Source organism: Microcaecilia unicolor, chromosome 3 (genome assembly GCF_901765095.1).
Source record: "Microcaecilia unicolor chromosome 3, aMicUni1.1, whole genome shotgun sequence".
Taxonomy (NCBI): domain Eukaryota; kingdom Metazoa; phylum Chordata; class Amphibia; order Gymnophiona; family Siphonopidae; genus Microcaecilia; species Microcaecilia unicolor.
This window is the reverse complement of record NC_044033.1, coordinates 266713267-266727896: the sequence shown is the minus strand read 5'-3', so window position 1 is coordinate 266727896 and position 14630 is coordinate 266713267. Positions and strand designations below refer to the sequence as shown.

General features: G+C 43.8%; 1 protein-coding gene across 1 annotated transcript in view; it reads left to right on the top strand.

The window, feature by feature from the left end:
* Positions 1 to 14630, top strand: part of NID1 (nidogen 1) — a 249834-nt gene that overhangs the window by 159063 nt on the left and 76141 nt on the right. The window lies entirely within an intron of this gene.

The following is a 14630-nucleotide window of genomic DNA, read 5'->3' as shown; positions in this document are numbered from 1 at the left end:
CATGAGCTTATGTCTCCAAAACGTAGCCCATTCAAAGTGAATAGGCTGTGTTAGCATTAGTGCATGGCAGCTGCTAGCACAGCTTGGTAAACAGGAGGGGTTATATTCCACACAATCTAAGAGTCCTTGTTGGATCACAATTATACATACGTAATATATAAATCACAAAACATTAAGAATGAAAACAAAATAATATACTAAAAGCACTTCTACAAAAAAAAAATCATGATTTCCATCTTCCGAATTCGGCCAATTACCCTCTCATATGCCTGCATAAACAGAAGAGTTAAATTTCTGACACTTCTCAAACCAGTGCAGTAGTTTGCTAGAAATCGTGTCTTCTTAAGGCTAGTACAGTGTTTACAGGTACATACTTTCAGGATATACTATGGCCACCTCCTTGGTGATTGCCAGGTAGGAGTATGCTGTGTTTATTTTTATTTTTAAGCATTTAGTTCACATTTTTTTTTCCAATACAGATTAAACCATCCAACAATAAAATTAATTAAAAGAAAACTAACACAGCATACTCCTACCTGGCACACCACATATTTTAACTTGAAGCATCTCTATGTTTCTTAATCACTTAGTTTCGTTGCTCCTAAACTAGTGATATTCATGTCTAGGAAATCTAAAAGATTTTGCTTCAGTTAACTGAGTCTGAGCTGCTCTGGCAAAGCAGAAACTAAAGATCTGATGCCGCTATCAACATTACTGTTCAACGGAACAATCCTTATTAAATTTCCTGACAAAAGTGTTTGAATTATTGAAGTAAAAGCACTAGGGGCCCTGTTTACTAAGGTGCGTTAGTGTTTTTAGCAAGCCTACACTTAGTTGCTTTGGATTACAATTTTCATTTGACATTAAGTGGATTATATATTGACTATTTGCTTTAAGGAAGAATTGAACTGCCTGTTGCAGAATTTTCAATAATATTTGGGTATTTTTGCATAACTCTCTGGACTGGAGTTTTCTTTGAGTGAGAGTGAAATTCATGGATTCCCAGACTGGTAAAGAAAAAAAAGATTAGAGAGTAAAAGAGAAATAAAGCCCCGGCTCATAACCCTTCGGCCTGCGCCCAGCTCAGTAAGTCAAAAGGACTAAGATCTTGATAAGATGTGAAGTTTTCTTTATGGCCTTGCTTCGAGCTAGCTGGTGCCTGAACAGTGTGTGATGAGACCAGGATTACACTTTTATTAAAGAGAGCTATGAGAGACGTAGAATCATTGTAGGACTTACGAGCACATGTGTTGGCTTACAGGCCCTGCGTTGATGTAACTGGGGGTTGCCTAATGCATTCCCGGAATGTGGATATTCATAAAAATATAAGCATTGCCATATTGGGACAGGTTGAAGGTCCATGAAGCCCAGTATCCTGTTTCCAACAGTGGCCAATCCAGGTCACCCCTGCTTCCCTTCGACCCTCCTCCTGTTCCCTGATACACACCTACCTCAGATCAGACCACACTACAACCTGTATTTATCAGCCAAACTGGCGAATGCCATTACGGTACCATGTAAGCCACATTGAGCCTACAAATAGTGGGGTACAAATGTAACAAATAAAAATCTATCAGAGAGGCAACAGTCCATACTGTTCAGAAACACTTCATCGTCACCATGGGTGTTGACCTGCGGGGTACCACAAGTTTTGATACTGTTGTCTATTCTGTTTAATATGTACTTGAAGCTACTAGCCAAGCTGATTCAGTCGATGGACACTCATTTCTGCATCCATGTGCAGCTACTCCTACCCAGCGGTGTACTGGAGTGGGCTGTTATGGGCTTCCTCTGTGACCTGGTTGAATGAGTCCCAGATGGATGTGCATGGTGAGGAAGAGGAAGTATTCTCTTCATTAGCTGGTGGAAGCTCTGATGGGACTATCTGTAGGTCTTGATGGAGACCTTTAATTTTGTTGGCAAAGTATGTGGCAGAATCATTGCTAGTTAGTTGTGACCGGCAAGGCTGGTTCTGTTTTGGGGTTTGCAGTAGGCTGTTTACTGTTTTTTTTTTTTTTAATAATTTTTTATTAAACACTCTATCAATGATATAATATACACACACTCAGCCAACCAGCTGCGCAGTTGTACAAACAAAGTGAACTTCAATTCAACCAGTTTCAAAACATAGGTGATTTTCTCACCTACCTCCCGGCTGTTTACTGTTTTAAATAGTTGCTTGGTTGAATTTGCAGCTTGTTCTAAATGTTGAGAGAAATATTGTTTTTTGGCTGTTAAAGCCTGGTGGTACATTTGCCATGTTTTTCTTACAGTTGAGCCTGTCTTCTTCTAAGTGAGATTTTCGCCATTTTCTTTCAAGTTGACATTCTTGATGCTTAAGAACTCGTTCTGGGGAGAACCATGGGGAACGTACGTTTTTAGAGCACAGGACCTTTAGAGGGGCCGTTTTTTCCAATGGCATTGCTAAGCATGCTTTCCAGATATCAAACTGTTCTGATATTGTCATCTTCTTTTCATCCACATAGGGGTAGGACAAGGTTTCCAGGAAGTTATCAGCAGTCAGATTTCTTGTGTCTCGGATTTCCTTCTAAACTTTGGGCTCATCTGTTTTATGTGGTCCTTAATAGAAAATGTGGTTAGAAAATGATCAGTCCATGATTGAGGTGTTGTCTTGGTGCCACCAACCTTGTGTTCAAAGATGTCGACCCCTTTGCAGAACACCAAGTTTACCATATGGTCTTTTTCATGGGTTGGATTTGATCATCTGAATGAATCTTAGAACTGCCATTGTATCAAGGAATGCAGCAGTAGTAGTGCTTGGAGTTTCAATGTCTAGGTTAGTCTTCCATGATTAGTAACCTAGGGTAGCTCAGGGTTACCTCTATTACCAGATTCAGCAATTCTTGTACAGATGATGGGTTGTTGCGAAGTGCTCTGTAGACCACAAGCAGCCACACTGGGTCCTTATCTCACTGGATCCTTCTCTTCCAGATGGATTAGGAGGCATTCTGACTCAGACAGGTGGGGGATGGAAACTCTGTGCAGTTTAAATTACTCTCGGATCAGGACTGCTACCTCTTCATCCTACTTCCGTTGTCTTGGTTGGTGCAGGATAGTGAATCCTATGGTGCATAGCTCAGCCAATGGTACTCTATTCTATTCAATTATGATTACTTCTATACCGCTTTCATATACGTTCAAAGCGGTTTACAGTAGGATTAAATATGTTATATAGATATGAGTCACAAATTATTTAGTAAAACTTCAGACCTAATTCTAAACAGATAAGATTTTAAAACTTTATGGGAAAGTTTGTAAATAGATATCAATCTTATGAATAATGGTATTTTATTCCAAATTTTAGGACCTTAAATGCAAATAGTAGGACACCTGTGAAATGAAGAAAGTCTCTTTCTCCCGCACCCAGTCTCAGAGGAGTGGCGTGCCAGTTCTTACCTACCTCAACCACCACAGTCCCTGCCCAAACAGTATCACAGGACTACAACTATTAACTACTGAGTTAATACAATTCAATGAGAACTGTAGTTGCTATGTTTGGCTACTTAGAATGAACAGTCAATAAACAAGTTTTGCTGATTGCTTTTATTGGAGTAAGATATCTACATCATGTTTGCTGACTCTTATTTCTACTTAATAAAGGAAGGAATATTGGTTCCAGTACAGGAACTGCATAATTCACTGCTTCACATAATCTGAGGGAACTATTGCAGAGTGTGAAACAAACTATCTAATATAATAATTCGTACCTCCAACGTTCCGAAGCCGACTCCGTGGCAGTGAAGCCGTGTAGTGTTCCTGGGGTTCGTAATCGCCCCGCCCTCGAGGGAACTCTGTATAGTTGCCAGGGAAATACACACACACTGATGCAGGACATGGGGGAGGCTATGAAGGAAGAGAGACACCAGATTGCCCAACAGAAGGGAGGAGCTGCGAAGACAAGTGTGGCGAATTCGGATGCATCAGGGCCGGAGGGAGGAGACGCGGGAAAGGAGACACCAGATTGGCTAGAAGAGGGGAGGAGCTGCGAAGACAGGAGCGGCGAATCCGGACAAGTCAGGGCCGAGCCAGTGTGAGGCCAGCTGTGACGCAGGGAGCCAAAGAAAATATCAAAACAGCCCAGCCTGCGTGTGCCGGAGGTGCGCGCCGCGTGGCTATGGCAGCCCTGGCTCCGTGTTCTCCAATGACGCCGCCTGGACAGAGGTAGAGTGGAGGGAGGGGGCCCTGGACCCTTGCTAGCGCCCGTTTCCTTTCTGTTCGGGGATCCTGGAACTCGAAGGGGAGAGGAGGGGCTCCTGGAACTCAAAGGGGAGGGGGTCAGGGGTCCTGGAACTCAAAGGGGGAGGGGTCAGGGGTCCTGGAACTCAAAGGGGAGAGAGATGGAGGGAGGGGGGCCCTGGAGATGGGTGGATGGAGAAGAGGCCAGGGGAGAATGCAGAGTTGATGCACATGTAGGGGGGGAGGGCAAGGGACAGAGGAGAATTGCTGCACATGGATGGATGAAGGGGGCAGAGCACAGCGGACGTTTGCTGCATATGGATGAATGCAGGGGAGAGCGCATAATTGGTGCACACGAGACACACACTACACTCTCTCACTCACACAGACAGACACACTTTCTCTCTCACACATACTCACTCTCTGACACATACTCATTCACTCTCTCACACATACTCACTCCTAACAGTTCCCTTAAAAACATAATTGCCATTAGAAGACAACCTTGCTAGCGCCCGTTTCATTTCTTTCAGAAAAGGGCCTTTTTTTTTTTTTTTTTTAACTAGTTCTTAGATAAATCTTTTGTCCCTTGTTAGTGAGATGAACTCCAGTAAGCAACACAGGCTGATTAAATTGTACACAGGACCTCAGATCTCTTATGTTAACTATTCAGAGAAGATATTCAAAGAATAGCCATGATCAGTATGTACAAAAATGAATTCTGCAAAGTTGTATGATCTGAAAAACATAGTGAAGAAGTTGTTCAACAAAGTGAGGACTGGAGTAGCCAAGGAAATGATCTGTTGTAAATTTCATCAGCAATTCTCTTTCAATAGGTGATGTGACAACTGCCATTAATAATAAGGTACAGTACTCGCAGCACATGTCGATTACCCTCACCCTCTTAGCAGCTGTATTTGTAACAGGCACACATCTTCTTTAAATGCTTCCCAAAGGTAGACCAAATCCTCTGTCTGTAAGCTGTCTACAAGCTGTATACATGATAAATGTTACTGTTACACTAGTTCTCAAATTCTCCACTGAATGAGTCACAAAATTTATCACACATACTAGCACCCTTCTTATACATAAACATTTAATAAAATATATATAAACAGAAAAAATGTAAAATCATTCCTTTTTAGGCATCTGTTTTCCTCAGGGAGAGAGAGAGGGAGAAAGAGAGAGACAGAGAAGGAATGCCTCATGTCCCGCCCTGTCAGTGAACTTTTTGCAGCAAGCTCCCAAGTTTACTATGTGGGGCCTCAGTGGTAGCAGAGATAATGAATTACAGCATGAGAGAAGGAGCTGCAAAAAGCATGTGGGAAAACATTGGGTCTTCTCTGAGCAGTCCTAAGGGGACTGGAACCCTTCAAACAATATTTTTTAAATAAAGAGATAAGAAGTTCTTAACTCACACACAGCTCTTAAAGGTCCTATACATTCTCAAAAGGAGAAAATAACTTCTAGTCGAAGATAAATTCCTACACAATGCAAAGGCTTAATATGTGCCAAAAGAAAGTATACCCTCAAAGCTCCAAGTTCACTCTAGGTTCCACAGGGACTCGGAGAGCAGCCTGGGGCACTGTAAGCCACAAAATCTTGGCAAGAACAGATACCCCAGGGAATAAGAGAAAATAAGTACAATTTAGAAAAATAGTAAACTAAACATCACAAAAAAAAAGCAAAGAGGATGCCTTTTACAGAAGATGCTACCTAATGAACACAACAACAAAGTGTAGCCCTAACTTAACATTTCTTCAAATACGCTTAAATTATATATATCATCTTAAGTTCAAAAGCAGTGGCATACATTCCACCAAAGAAGCGCCCATGATGCAGGGGACCAAGGCATTTACTGGTCAGCCCACCAACCCAGACCTGCTATATCAGTGTAGGGCAGTTGTGAATCCAGCAGTATGAGTGCATGCTTGGATTCACAGTACTACTACCTCCACCAATAGGATTTTCCCTCTGGTCCAAATTTGGTGGTAGGCAGATAGATCAATATCCAACCATTTGTATATTCTAGCCTCTTCCAAAAAGAGGGAGAAACTAGGAGGGACATATTATAAATAGAGGAAAGGAACTGGTAGTAGAAGAAAAATCCATCGACTATAAAACCTTGACTCACCTTAGGAATATTGTCCTAGGTTCCAGATCTTCCCCAGCCTCCTCCTTAAGCATAAAGGGAGAATCTTCCAGCGTAAGTTTATATTTATTTATTTATTTAATAGCCCGCCTTTATCCAAGGTGAATAACAACATAACTACTACTAATAATAATAATTTCAAAAGCGCTACTAGACATACGCAGTGCTGTACACTTGAACATGAAGAGACTGTCCTGTTTGTCTGTCCTAATTAGATTGTAAGCTCTGTCGAGCAGGGACTAACAAGAAATAAGGGAATAATAAAGTGAGGATGATAAAATAAGGGTTCTAAACAAGTGGATAAGGGTTAGGAGTTAAAAGCAGCATCAAAAAGGTGGGCTTTCAGCTAAGATTTGAAGATGGCCACAGATGGAGCTTGACGTACCGGCTCAGGAAGTCTATTCCAGGCATATGGTGCAGCAAGATAAAAGGAACGGAGTCTGGAGTTAGCAGTGGAGGAGAAGGGTGCAGATAAGAGATTTACCCAGTGAACGGAGTTCCCGGGGAGGAATGTAGGGAGAGACAAGAGTGGAGAGGTACTGAGGAGTTGCAGAGTGAATGCACTTATAGGTCAATAAGAGGAGTTTGAACTGTATGTGGAAACAGATAGGAAGTGACTTGAGGAGAGGGCTACTATGAGAATGACACTGGCAGAATATTAGTCGTGCAGCAGAATTTTGAACAGATTGAAGAGGAGAGAGATGGCTAAGTGGGAGACCTGTGAGAAGCAAGTTGCAATAGTCTAAGCGAGAGGTGATAAGATTATGGATGAGGGTTCTGGTAGTGTGCTTAGAAAGGAAAGGGGGAATTTTGCTGATATTATAGAGAGAGAAATGACAGGTTTTAGCAGTCTGCTGAATATGTGCAGAGAAGGAGAGGGAGGATTCAAAGATGACCCCAAGGTTACAAGCTGATGAGACAGGAAGAATGAGAGTGTTATCCACAGAAACAGAGAATGCGGGAGGAGGAGAGGTTGGTTTAGGGGGAAAGATAAGAAGCTCAGTCTTGGTCATGTTTAGTTTCAGATGGCGCTGAGACATCCAGGCAGCAATGTCAGACAGGCAGGCTGATACTTTGGCCTGGATTTCGGCTGAGATTTCTGGTGTGGAGAGGTAGATCTGGGAGTCATCAGCGTAAAGATGATACTGAAAACCATGGGATGAGATCAGAGTACCAAGGGAAGAAGTATAGATTTTTTTTATTACATTTGTACCCCGCGCTTTCCCACTCATGGCAGGCTCAACGTGGCTTACATGGGGCAATGGAGGGTTAAGTGACTTGCCCAGAGTCACAAGGAGCTGCCTGTGCCTGAAGTGGGAATCTAACTCAGTTCCTCAGTTCCCCAGGACCAATGTCCACCACCCTAACCACTAGGCCACTCCAGATGGAGAAAAGAAGAGGTCCCAGGACAGATCCCTGAGGTACACCAACTGACAGTGGGATAGAAGTAGAGCAGGATCCACTAGAGTATACACTAAAGGTACGCTGGGAGAGATAAGAAGAAAACCAGGAAAGAACAGAGCCCTGACATCCAAGTGAGGACAGCGTATCAAGGAGTAGGCTGTGATCAACAGTGTCAAAAGCAGCAGATAGATTGAGAAGGATGAGGATAGAATAGAGACCTTTGGATCTGGCCAGGAACAGATCATTGGAGACTTTAGCAAGCGCTGTTTCAGTTGAATAAAGCCAGATTGAAGTGGATCAAGAATAGCTTGAGATGAAAGGAAGTCAAGACAACGGCAGTGAACAGCACATTCAAGAATCTTGGATAGGAAAGGGAGGAGGGAGATGGGGCAATAGTTGGAAGGACAGGTAGGGTAAAATGAAGGTTTTTTTAAGGAGTGGTGTGACTACAGCATGTTTGAAGGCATCAGGAACAGTCACAGTGGACAGTGAAAGATTGAGGATATGACAGATAAAGGGGATGACAGTAGGAGAGATACTGTTAACTAGATGGGTGGGAATAGGATAGAGGAACAGGTAGTTAGTTTCGAGGAGGAAATATCAATAGAAATCAAACAAAATAAAACATGGAAAAGAAAATAAGATACCTTTTTTATTGGACATAACTTAATACATTTCTTGATTAGCTTTCGAAGGTTGCCCTTCTTCGTCAGATCGGAAATCAACCTTCGAAAGCTAATCAAGAAATGTATTAAGTTATGTCCAATAAAAAAGGTATCATCTTATTTTCTTTTCCATGTTTTATTTTGTTTGATTTCTATTGATAACCTTAAGAGTGGACTAACACGGCTACCACACTCCTCTACTTGAGGAGGAAATAAGATGTGTAGTTTCCTCTTCAGTGATTTCAGAAAGGAAGAAAAGGAGGCAGGGGTTGGAGGGTTGAGACACGACAATACAAACTCAAAAACACAATAGCATCAGTTCAGCATAAATACTTCAAATGATACAGTACACTGCTGAGATTTCAAAAACAAAAGGTAGCTTGAAGTCTGGCCACAGAAAGAATACTAGCTCTGATCATTTGTAATCGCAAACGCCTCAACTCAGCTACTGAAAGTAAACCAGCATGAGAACAAGAACATAAGAATAGCCATACTGGGTCAAACCAATGGTCCATCTAGCCCAGTATCCTGCTTCCAACAGTGGCGAATCCAGGTCACAGGTACCTGACAGAAAACCAAACAGTAGCAGCATTCCATACTACCAATCCAGGGGAAAACAGTGGCTTCCCCTGGATTGGTAGCATGTCCGTTTCAATAACAGATATGGATTTTTCCTCAAGGAACTTGTCCGAACCTTTTTTAAACCCAGATACGCTATTCACTGTTACCACATCCTCCGGCAGTGAGTTTCAGAGCTTAACTATTCTTTTAGTGAAAAAATATTTCCTCCTATTTGTTTTAAAAGTATTTCCATGTAATTTCAAGGAGTGTCCCCTGGTCTTTGTACTTTCTGAAAGAGTGAAAAAATTCTATTCACTTCTACCTGTTCTACACCACTCAGGATTTTGCAGACATAGTAAACATAGTAGATGACGACAGAAAAAGACCTGCACGGTCCATCCAGTCTGCCCAAGAAGATAAATTCATATGTGCTACTTTTTTATTTGTACTGTCCTCTTCAGTGCACAGACCGTATAAGTCTGGCCAGCCCTATCCTCGCCTCCCAACCACCAGCTCTGGCACAGACCCTATAAGTCTGCCCAGCACTATCCCCGCCTCCCAACTACCAGTCCCGCCTCCCACCACCAGCTCTGGCACAGACCGTATAAGTCTGCCCAGCACTATCCCTGCCGCCCAACCACCAGCCCCGGCACAGACCGTATAAGTCTGCCCAGCACTAGTCCCACCTCCCAACCACCAGCCCCAGCACAGACTGTATAAGTCTGCCCAGCACTAGCCCCGCCTCCCAACCACCAGCTCTGCCACCCATTCTAGGCTAAGCTCCTGAGAATCCCTTCCTTCTGCACAGGATTCCTTTATGTTCATCCCACGCATGTTTGAATTCCGTTACCGTTTTCATCTCCACCACCTCCCGCGGGAGAGCACTCCAAGCATCCACCACCCTCTCCATGAAAAAATACTTCCTGACATTCTTCTTGAGTCTGCCCCCCTTCAATCTCATTTCATGCCCTCTCGTTCTACCGCCTTCCCATCTCCGGAAAAGGTTTGTTTGTGGATTAATACCTTTCAAATATTTGAACGTCTGTATCATATCACCCCTGTTTCTTCTTTCCTCCAGGGTATACATATGTTCTCCATCATATTCCCCCTCAGCCATGTCTTTCCAAGCTGAAGAGCCCTAACCTCTTTAGCTTTTCCTCATATGGGAGGAGTTTCATCCCCTTTGTCATTTTGGTCACTCTTCTTTGAACCTTTTCTAAGTCTATCTTTTTTGAGATATAGCAATACTCAAGGTGAGGTTGCACCATGGAGCGGTACAGAGGCATAATAATATTCTTGATCTTATTTTTCATTCCTTTCCTCATAATTCCTAGCATCCTGTTTGCTTTTTTGGCCGTCACCGCACACTGGGCAGATGATTTCAGTGTATTGTCTACAATGACACCTAGATCTTTTTCTTGAGTGCTGACTCCTAAGGTGGACCCTAGCATCAGATAACTATGATTCAGATTGTTCTTCCCAAATTGCATCACTTTGCATTTGTCCACATTAAATTTCATTTGCCATTTTGAATGCCCATTGTTCCAGTTTCCTAAGGTCTTTCTACAATTTTTCACAATCTGCATGTGTTTTGACAACTTTGAATAGTTTTGTGTCATCTTTAAATTTAATCACCTCAATTGTCATCCCGTATTCCAGATCATTTATTAATATGTTAAACAGCACTGATCCCAGTGGCACTCTACTATTCACCCTCCTCCATTGAGAGAAATGATCATTTAGCCCTACCCTCTGTTTTCTGTCCAATAACCAATTCTTAATGCACACCAGAACATTTTCTCCTATCCCATGACTTTTTAATTTTCTCAGGAGTCTCTCATGAAGGACTTTGTCAAAACTTTCTGAAAAATGAAGATACATACCTGTAGCAGGTATTCTCCGAGGACAGCAGGCTGATTATTCTCACCATTGGGTCGTCGTCCGCGACGGGCCAGGAGACCGCAAAATCTTGAGAGCAAACGAAGAAGTGTCTCGAATGCACTGTCACACGGGCAGAACACACCGCGCATGTGCAAACGGCTTCCCGCCCACGACACAAGCGCGAGTCCCTCAGTTTAATGAAAAGCAAATCAGAAACTAGAACAACTCCAAGGAGAGGAGGGTGGGTATGTGACAATAATCAGCCTGCTGTCCTCGGAAAATACCTGGGCACCATATATCTTTTAAATAGTTATGCGGGTGGTGGCCGATATTAAGTATCAAGTTGTGATCAGGTTCAAGCACAAAGGATACCAGGAGAGATGTTTCCCAGATACGAAATCCAAAGCGGTCTCTAAGAGCACCATGTACCTGGCTACTATTTCTTCCAGCAATCTTTCCAGCAGAAGTTGTTCTCAAATAAATGGTCCTAGTTACAGGTGTCAAATTGTCAGATGGTAATCCCAATACCTCTCTCAAATACCATTTCACCATATCTGTTGGAGAAGTTAATGGTGATTTTGGAAAATTGAAAAATCTTAGGTTTTTCTTCTTGTTTGGTTCTCCAAATATTCAATTCATCTCTACATTAAGGTCTTTTCTTTAATATGAACCATATCCAAAGTTTTTAATCTCTTTTGAGTCTCCACCTGATCTAATCTGGAGGAATGTCGACTCTTTGCTTGAGATTGCCGCTAACTCGGAATTAAATCTTCTGACATCTTAGAGCCTAATAGTCAGACCACGGGAATTAGCCCAGCTAACTTCTGCAGTTGGTGCTGAGCCCGGATATTCAGCGCCGAGCCGTTTCCAGTGACCAGCATTGAATATCTGGTTTATTTTGACTGGTTCAAACTTAACTGGCTAAAGATAGGCCTGATATACATGTGGCCAAATATGGCTACCAAACATAAACTGAAAATCGTCAGCTTGCCGGTTATGTCATGCAATATAAACGGCTAGCTGCTAACCACAAATTTTCAGTGGGTCATAGCTGCTGAAAATTTGTGGATAGCTGGTTATGGTGGATTTAACCGGCCAGGAGCTGATCCTGGCTGTTTAAATGCTTTTGAATATTGAGGGGTTGTAAAATCAATACCTTTAGGGATTTATCCAGCCCAAATTCCCAAATTTGATCCATCTCAATGACTGCTGATCTCACATCCATTCATGTCACTCCAGGCGGGCCTCCGCTGTTCCAGGGTTCTCCAGGAACACACCAGTCTGCTGTCACAATGGTGACTGTTCCCTTGTCTGTGCTCACCTCGCCCTCTGGTGGCCAGAACCGGTGGCTGCTATGAACTGTCACCCGTTCCAGACTTCAGCCGAGTCCGGTCCGGATCTTCCGGGCTGCCAGACTTGCTTCTCTTGTTTGTGCCTGAACAGCACCCGTAGCTGCCTTGTGATTCCTGCATCTGAACTTCAGCAACTGATGGGCTTTATTAATCTCCTGGAAACTTCTGTGTTGGCCATTGCATCGTCTAAGGTCCCTGGTTTGTTGGTGCTTTGTTGCACTTCTGCCTAGTCTGGTTTCTTGTTTGAGTTTCTTGTCCGGTTCTAGTTAGTCTGTATGTAGTTTGGCTTAGGTTTATTGCTTATTTCTTAGTCTTGTTTCTGGTTTGTATTCCTGGTCTAGTTTCTGTTTGTCTGTGTCTCTCTCTTAGTGGCTGCTTGACAGCTTTCAGTTCCTGTCCTTTAGCTTGTCCATTTCCTGCCTTGTTTAGTGTTGTCTGTCTGTGAGTTCTAGCCCAGTTTCCTGCCTTGCTGCCCATGTATATTCCTTTCCCCTCTGACCCTCAGTCCCTGTTCAGCCTAGTTGGTATCCAGTTCCTGCCCTGTCCGGTAAGTCCTGCCAGCCACCTGACCCAGGGGCTCAACTCCAGCGGAACGGCGGTCAAGTGCAGTTGAAGTCTAGCTGTTTCTGTCAGAGTTCTGCCTTGTCTCTGGTGTGGGGTGGTTTTGCCTGCCACTGCCACTCCTTGGCAGTGGTCCAAGGGCTCACGAACCTAGTTTCTGCCATGAAAACCTAACATCTCCTCCCGGCCTCCTTCTGCCCTCAGTGGAGTAGACACTACCAATGGAGCCCCCTCAGCACATGCTGCCATTCCCAGGTTCTCCGGCCCTCATAGCGCTGCACTTCCATCTAACGATACCCTTTTGGGTCGCGGGCAGGGTTGCCAGGTGGAAAATTTTTTTCCCACCCAATCCAGCCCAAAACCAGCCCAAAACCCGCCCAAACTCAAACCCCGCCCCTGACACCCCCACCCCCGCGTCATCACCCCCGCCCCCGCCGTCATCAACCCCGCCCCCGCCGTCATCGGCCCCCGCCTCCCCCGTCACCGGCCCCGCCCAGAACGTCACTAACCCCACCCCCCGCGGCTGAAAAAAACCGCCCGAAAAACCGCGGAAAAGAAGAAAAAGGCCAAAAAAACGCGACCCGCCGCGGGCAAAAATTTCCTGCGGCGGGTCACGGAAAACCGCCCAATTGGGCGGGAAAACCGCCCACCTGGCAACACTGGTCGCGGGGTGTAGGTTGAGGTTCAGGGCTAAACAAAGCCCCCTCCAAACTTTGCTCAAGTGTTGTTCCAAAGCCACTCAGAAGCTCTGCTGCTGCTCCTCCTTACGGTTGCAGCGCGCAATCCTCCAACTTATCCTGAACCAGATGAGGAGTGGAATCCGAAACCGAGGCGTAAGTTCACGTCTTCCCTTTCCTGTTTTCCATCCTTGTAAGCTAGCAGCAATAATAGAGCTCCCACACTCATGTCTCCTCAGGACACCATTTTGTCTCCCCAAAAATTGTTTCCCAATCAACAGTGGAGTAATTTACCTTTCAAGGAAGCTGAAGACATAGTTCTTTGCTAAGATTTGCTGATAAACTGATAGGATTTTTTGGGTTAGCACTATATAATGATATGGTTTTAGAATCTAGGACTGTTCTTTGTCAGTTATTTAGTGATATTGAAAACTAGGGGCCCTGTTTACTAAGGTGCGTTAGTGTTTTTAGCGTGCTAACCATGTAGCCACCTATAGTGATATAGACCACAAGGGGGGAACACTTTGGAGGGGTAGGGGTTGGGGTCTTCTCCATGGCATGGGCAGTAAAAAAAAAAAAAAAAGAAAAAAAAGTTATGCCAGTGCTGGCAGTATTCAGCGCCAGTACCCACATTGCTAAGCGGGCTGAATTAGGACAGCTTTTGAGCAGTTCTAAATTTCCTCACTTAGCTATGGAGGTGCCAGCACAGAATATTTCCAGCACCCGCATAACTGCTGCCCCTGACCTGCCCATTTTTTTTAATGAGCGGTCAGAGCTGGTATTCTGTGCCACTGCCCGGTTTAGTACTGCTGAATGTCGAAGGGGGGGGGGGGGGTTTAGGTGTGGCCCCAGGTGATTTAAGCAGGCAGGAGCCTTTTCGTTAAATCACTTTGAATATCGGGCCCTAAATAAACATCTGGAGTCACACAGATGTTTATTTCAGGCCCTAAATAAACACAGGAGTTGCATTTTCTCTCCTTTCCTGGGGTTTGTGTATGCCTCTTCACATCTGATGTAAGCTCAAATTTGAGTTGAGAATCAAATGCATATCTTACATATGCTTTCAGCTAGGCCATCAGACTTCCTTCTCAGACTTAAATTAGGCCTATGGAAACAAAAGCTTGTGTATTAAAGTTTTAACATAAATTTTAAAAAACATTGCAGGAATGGGTAAAGGAAT